At 42.2% G+C, this 7774-nt stretch overlaps 1 non-coding gene across 1 annotated transcript; it reads left to right on the plus strand.

Annotated features, from left to right (window-relative positions):
* The first annotated feature begins 7248 nt into the window (after positions 1-7248).
* LOC141658207 (small nucleolar RNA R71) lies at positions 7249-7357 on the plus strand. Its single transcript, XR_012549107.1, has one exon. It is a non-coding gene; the product is annotated as a small nucleolar RNA R71 (small nucleolar RNA).
* The last annotated feature ends 417 nt before the right edge of the window (positions 7358-7774 follow it).

Consider the following 7774-nt stretch of genomic DNA (forward strand, 5'->3'; position numbering starts at 1 on the left):
TTTGTGACTGCTGTGACCGTGTAAGGGCCAGTCCACCTGGATTTCAGCTTACCAGGAAATAAACGGATACAAGCGTTAAAAAGAAGTACCTTATCGCCAATATGGAACTCGCGCTTGATGATTCTCTTGTCGTGCCAGCGCTTTGTTTTCTCCTTTTAGATCCTTGCATTGTCATAGGCCAGCAGCCTAAATTCCTCCAGCTCATTCAGCTGTGTCATGCGTTTCTCACGAGATAGGTTAGGATCCAAATTCAAATCACAAATAGCCCACCAAGACTTACGCTCTAACTCAACAGGTAAATGACATGTCTTACCATAAATCAATCAGTATGGTGACATCCCGATTGGCGTCTTAAACGCAGTTCTATAAGCCCATAAGACATCATCTAACTTGAGACTCCAATCTTTCCATGATTTAGAAACAACTTTTTTTTAGGTGAAATGTGAAAATTATATTAATAATTAAGAAAATGGCATACATTCACCAATAGAAGCCTACCATAGCACCCCTACAACACAACTACAAAAATAAAAAAGTTACATCCAAGGGAACCATCTCATACACTGATACTTAGAAGACCACTGCCAATTTTGAGCTCTACTCTGCACAATATCCTGCACCTTCTTGACAACAGCTGATGGGAACGGAAGAAAACCATCCACCCTGCACACATTCCGTACCAGCCACAACTGATAAACCAAGGCCAATATGGTAGCATTGACAATCCTTTTCTTCATTAAGGATTTACATCTCCATGAAGAGCGCCATTCAAGAAGCCCACTGTCAAGCATATCAACACCCAACCAATCAGTGATCAATGCCCAACATTGTCTGCTGAACCTACAATGGTAAAACAAATGGGACTGGTCCTCAGGCAGCACCATACACATGTCACAGGTGCTATCCTGAATAATCCCAAAACGCATTAGTCTATCCTTAGTCATGAGTCTACCTTGGATAGCCAGCCAACCAATAAACGAATGCTTGGGCACATTAAATCGATTCCAAATAACAGGATGCCAAGGAACCGTAGCTTGAACACCTTGCAGCCAAGAATAGCCCTCAAAAATAGTATACCTTCCTGCATTAGTCCTCCACTGACCATTACAGTAGGCAGACTTAAATTGCTCCTTGACCTGGCAAAGCTTTCTCCATGTCCAGCTAGAACTAGATGTAGGTACATAATCCAACCAGTTCTTGTCTTTAATGTACATATGATTTACCCATCGAATCCACAGATGATATGCCTTCAATGCTACCCACCATACGTATTTGCCCAGCATTGCTACATTCCAGAGTGTGCAATTTATAATACCAAGACCTCCAGCTTTTTTAGCAGTGCAAACTTTAGACCAAGCAACAGGGGACGTTTTCATAAAATCCTCAGACCCACTCCACAAATAATTCCTACAAATAAGCTCAATCCTATCCATCACAGTTAAAGGAATGATAAATATTCGAGACCAAAAATTGTGCAACTGGGAAAGAACAAACTGAACAAGAACAAGCCGCCCTGCATAGCTGAGTTTTCTAGCTCCCCATCCACGTATTCTCATAACCACCCTCTCCACAAGCCTGGAACAATCCCCAATAGCCATTCTCTTATAAGAAATGGGGATTCCAAGATACCTGAATGGAAAAGTACCTTCTCTGAATCCTGACACTCTCATCACATACATTCTATCCTCATTGCTAATGCCATTAAAGTAAATATCAGATTTCTCTCTATTCATAACCAGCCCAGAAGCCCGAGAAAAGGTAGCAAAAGCTCTCAGAATAGTGCAAATAGATTGTTTATCCCCTCTGCAAAACATTAGTAGATCATCTGCAAAGCACAGATTAGTCAACCTAAGTGCTCTACACATGGGATGGTAATTAAACTCCAAGGGGCTGGTCACATGATTCAAAATCCTACTAAGGTTTTCCATGCTGAGAGTAAAGAGAAGAGGAGACATGGGATCTCCTTGTCTAATCCCTCTTTTCCCCTGAAAATACCTAAAGGTGGAACCATTGAGAGACAAAGTGAACCAAGGAGTAGAGATGCACTCCATAATCCACTGAATCATCTTCTGAGGAAACTCCAATGCAACTAACATTTGTCTAATGAACTCCCATTCCACAGAGTCATACGCCTTCTTGAGATCCATCTTCATTAGGAACCTAGGTGAGAAAGCTTTCCTCTTGTATAGCCTCACCAGATCATGACAAATCAGAATGTTGTCAACAATGTCCCTCCCCTTTAAAAACGCACTCTGATTCTCACTAACTATATCTGGAAGTATAGCTGCTAATCTGGCACAGATTACTTTAGAGATTATCTTATAGACCACATTGCAACATGCAATTGGTCTGAAATCCGCCACTGTCAATGGCATGTCCTTCTTAGGAATTAAAGTCAGGGTGGTAGAGTTGACCTGTTTAAGCATTCTTCCAGCAGAAAAAAAACTCTTTCACAGCACTGCATAAATCATCTCCATTAATATCAAATGAATCTTTAAAGAATTGAGAGGTGTACCCGTCTGGTCCAGGTGCTTTATCAGCATGTATAGAGAACAAAGCCTCTTTGATCTCATTATCAGTCACATCCCCAATTAATCTCAGTTTATGCTCATTGGTTACCAGTTTGCCAGCCTGAATATGCCCCTATACACCTTAGTCACATTACTCTGGGTACCCAACAAACTCTTATAATATTGTATAAAAGCTTCCTCAATATCAGCAGGATTAGTATGGTTATTCCCATCCATGTCACGAATGCCAAGTATCCTATTCTGCATCCTACGAGCCTTGATGACACTGTGAAAGTAATGAGAATTTTCATCTCCATCACTTAGCCATTGAGTTTTAGCCTTTTGTGCAAGAAAACTTCTCATAGCTAGGTCACGTTCTTTATAGAGACTGTCAGCATCCTTAACAGCCTGCTGCAGACCACTATTAGTAGGGACATCCTGTAACTGCTTCTGCATTCTGTGAAGATACTGCAAAGCAACCTTAGTAGTAGTCTCAATGTTGGCATATCCAGTTCTGTTAAGCTCTTTCAGAAACAACTTTAGCTAAGACTTCTTTCAATTCTCTGTTAGAAACCTCAACCTGACCACTAGTTTGGGGATGATACCCCAAACCTCTACGATGTTGGACACCGAATTTAGTCAATAAATCACTAAGTTGTTTCTCTTTAAAATGCATTCCCCCATCGCTAATGACAACCCGAGGGACACCAAAACGAGGGAAAATAATCTTTTTAAACAGTTTAATCACGGCTTTTGCATCACAATGGGGGGTAGCAATAGCTTCCACCCATTTGGATACATAATCTACAGCTACGAGGATATATTTATTACCTTGACTGCTTGGAAAAGGTCCTTGATAATCAATGCCCCAGACATCGAAAATCTCAACCTCAAGAATGCCTACCTGTGTCATCTCATGTCTCTTGTAAATATTCCCCGATCTTTGACAAGCATCGCACTCAGCAACAAAATTGCGACAATCTGCATGCAAAGTTGGCCAATAGAAACCAGATTGGAGTACCTTAGCTGCAGTCCTGGACGGACCGTGATGACCACCATAAGCAGAAGAGTGGCAAGCCTCTAGGATATCCTTCACCTCCCATTGAGGTACGCATCTCCGGATGAGACCGTCTGCGCATTCCTTGAAAACATAAGGATCATCCCAAAAATATTGTCTAGCATCATAAGCAAACCGCTTCTTCTGCTGCCATGAAAGCTCGGGTGGTATCTTACCTGTCACAGCAAAATTAGAAAAATAAGCAAACCACGGGGGTGGATAAGACCCTTAAGTAGTAATAGCTAACAGACTCTCATCAGGAAAAGAGTCATTAATAGGCAACGAATCCTCCCTTTCTCGCCATTTACGGAGAGATAGGTGGTCACTACCACATTCTCCGCTCCTTTCTTATCTTTGATCTCCAAATCAAACTCCCGCAAAAGGAGTATCCACCTCAAAAGCCTCGGCCGATCTTTCTTAATAAAAAGAGTCTTCAACGCTGCATGGTCAGTATAAACAATAACCTTAGAACCTAACAAATAAGACCGAAATTTGTCTAAGGCAAAAACAACAGCTAGAAACTCTTTCTCAGTGGTAAAATAATTGACTTGAGCCTCATCCAGAGTTCGGCTCGCATAGTATATAGCATTCAAAGCTTTATTCTTTCGCTGTCCCAGAACTGCACCGATCGCATAATCGCTGGCATCACACATGATCTCAAATGGGAGGTCCCAATCGGGCGTCAATGATTGGCGCAAAACTAGGGCCTCCTTTAACCTCGTTAAAAGCGACAAGGCACTCATCAAGAAATTCAAAGACAACATCCTTAAGGAGCAATTGTGTAAGTGGTTTAGCAATTTTTGAAAAATCCTTAATGAAACGCCGGTAAAAACCAGCGTGACCAAGGAAACTCCTCACTCCTTTAACATTCACGGGAGGAGGTAATTGCTCAATCACCTGCACCTTTGCCTTATCGACATATATACCTTTATCAGAAATTAGATGCCCTAACACAACTCCCTCATTGACCATAAACTGACACTTTTCCCAGTTTAAAACAAGATTAACATCTATACAACGCTGCATGACTTTATCAAGGTTAGCTAAACAACGATCAAAGTCACTACCATAAACTGGGAAATCATCCATGAATACCTCCATAATATTTTCTATATAATCAGAAAAAATCCCCATCATGCACCTCTGAAAGGTAGCAGGGGCGTTACACAATCCGAAAGGCATTCTACGATATGCAAAAACACCCTGTGGACAGGTAAAAGTGGTCTTACTCTGATCATCCGGATGAATAGGGATCTGAAAGAACCCTGAATATCCGTCTAGAAAACAGAAAAATTTGTTAGAAGCAAGTCTTTCAGTCATTTGGTCAACAAAAGGGAGGGGGAAGTGGTCTTTCTTGGTGGCGGCATTCAACTGTCTATAATCAATGCACATCCGCCACCCTGTCACTACTCGAGTTGGTATTAATTCATTTTTCTCATTTTTTACCACGGTAGTCCCTCCTTTCTTCGGGACTACCTGAACTGGGCTAACCCACTTGGAGTTGCCAACTGTATAAATAATACCTGCATCGAGTAGTTTCATCACCTCAGCCATAACAACTTCCTGCATCTTCGGGTTCAACTTGCGTTGACCATGCAGCAAAGGCTTGTGGCCTTCCTCCAACTCTATCCTGTGCATAAAACATCGTGGCGACGCCTTAATGTCATCCAAAGAGTAACCCAAAGCCTTCCTGTTTTTCTTAAGCACACACATCAAAGCAGACAGCTGGTCATCATTAAGCTTAGAGCTAACAATAGCTGGGTACTGCTCCGTATCATCTAGAAAGACATAATTTAAGATTAGGAGGGAGTGGCTTACGCTCTGGCACTTTTACCTCGACAGCATAGACAGAATCAGCTTCAATGGTGTAGCAAGTGTTGACCAAGTTCTCGTTGGCCAAGCTTAAAAGCATCTCATCTTCTTCCTCATTGAGCTCGTAGCTCTCCATTGAGGCTACCAAAGCATCTGGCTCCTCGGCATTCTCCACGGTATTACCTGCACACTCATCTAAACGGGTTAGATCAGCTAAGGGATCCTTGGCTAAGGATTCCCTCCAATTACAAGTAACAGCCCTGTCAACAATATCAATGGAATAACACGTATCCTCATTAGCAGGTTCAGTCGCCTTGTGAGCAAGACTGAACTCAATGGTGTGATCCCCTACCTCTAAGGTGATGGTTTCGCGTTTGACATCTATTACAAGCTGTATGTAGAAACGGTCTGCCTAAAATAATAGGTATCTGACTGTCCTCTGCAATGTCCAAAACAACGAAATCGACAGGAATAAAAAACTTACCCACTCGAACGGGTACATCCTCTAGAACTCCTATAGGTCTCTGAGTCGATCTATTTGCCATTTGAACGGTAATATCGGTCACCTTAAGCCTACCAATATTTAACCTTTCGCAAACAAAATATGGCATGACACTGACACTAGCCCCTAAGTCACAAAGGGCATTTCCAATTATGTGGTTACCTATAGTGCAAGGCATTGAAAAACTACCCGGGTCCTTTAATTTAGGTGGCACATTAATTTGCGAAAGAGCATTACACTCTTACACAAAAGCAACATTACCATCATCACGAAAATTTCTCTTACGATTTAAAATATCTTTCATAAATTTAGCGTAAGAGGGTACCTGGGTAATTAAATCAGTGAAAGGAACCGTTACCTCGAGATTCTGGACCATCTCCAGAAACTTACCGAACTTACGCTCCATCTTAGTAGCCTTCAAACGTTCCGGATACGGGACTGCAACACTGGCCGTAGGATCAGTGACCTTCGGCTTCCGTAGGTTTAAAACCCCCGTCAAATCATCAATGAGTGAAGAATCATGCAAACTAGTTGACGGATCTGCATCCTGTACTGGGATCTCAGTCGATCGACTGACATGAGTAGTCGATCGACCAAGTTGGCTGGGCGTGAACAGTTCCTGTTCAGAATTGATTTCGTCAGGTGTCTCAGTCGATCGACTAACAATGTTGGTCGATCGACTGACTGTGTTGGGTGTGAATAGTTTCTGATCAGAAACTATTTTATCTGACGCTTCAGTCGATCGACTGACGATGTTGGTCGATCGACCAGAAGTACTTGCAATTGAGCTCGTTTTTGCACCAGAATTTAAACGAGCTTCTTCATCATTTCCCGAGTCGTCCTTTGGCTTGTCGGGACTTTCATAAGAGAGGCCACTTCTGAGATTAATGGCATTAATCGTTTCAATTGGCCCTTCACATTTGCTTGAAGAATTAGCAACTTGCTTAGCCTCTATATTCTCCAATTGCTTCACAAAATTCTTGGTGGACTCAATCCCGGCTGCTTCCATATTCGCCACTTGAACCAAAAGGAGTTGGACCATTTCTCTCAACTTCTCGATCTCATCTGAGTTTTGAACAGGTATTTCAACTTTCTCCTTGAAAGCTTCAGAAATCTCGAGCTTCTTGAGACGGGCGATAATAGAGGTAATGAGTGTCACAACGGTACTCATTTTATCATTTTGCTTCCGTGAATTCCCACGTGAACTCCCAAACTCAGCTCTATGGACCGTCATTTCCTCAATAGTGTTCCAACCTCTATTCTGACCGGTATTGTTTTGAAACCTACCATTCGCAGTTGCGTCCAGGATGACCTTGTAATCATCATATAAAGCATTGTAGAATAAGTTGAAAAGATACCACTGCTGGAAGCCATGGTGAGGGACAGCTCGGACCAAACTTTTGAAACGTCCCCATGCTTCACAAAAATCCTCATCAACTCCTTGCTGGAACCTTGTGATTTTGTTTCTCAAGGCGTCGGTCTTTGAAAGTGGGAAGTACTTCTTGTAGAAGGCTAATGCAAGAGATGTCCAATCCGTGACTCGAGCTGCTACCCTATCAAGGTAGCGGTACTAATCTCGTGTTGAATCCTTCAAGGAGTATAAGAACATCAACCCCTTTACTTCATCCTGAGTCACCCCAGGTGGTATAGGTATGGAACAGCAGTAGTCTGTGAAAATTTCCATATGCTTCAAGGGGTCCTCATCTGGTAGACCAGCAAACTGATTTCGCTCCACTAAATCGATATAAGAAGAACGAAACTCGAAGTTACCGGTAGTAAGAGTAGGTAACTGGCGCCCCTTTGGAAGATGGTGTTCCTTTGGCTGTAGATTATCATATATTGTAGTCATAATTGCCAAAATGAGAGTACTCAAGTCTTCCTCTCAAAAACCTG

This window comes from Silene latifolia, chromosome 5 (assembly GCF_048544455.1).
Source record: "Silene latifolia isolate original U9 population chromosome 5, ASM4854445v1, whole genome shotgun sequence".
In the NCBI taxonomy this organism is placed as follows: Eukaryota; Viridiplantae; Streptophyta; class Magnoliopsida; order Caryophyllales; family Caryophyllaceae; genus Silene; species Silene latifolia.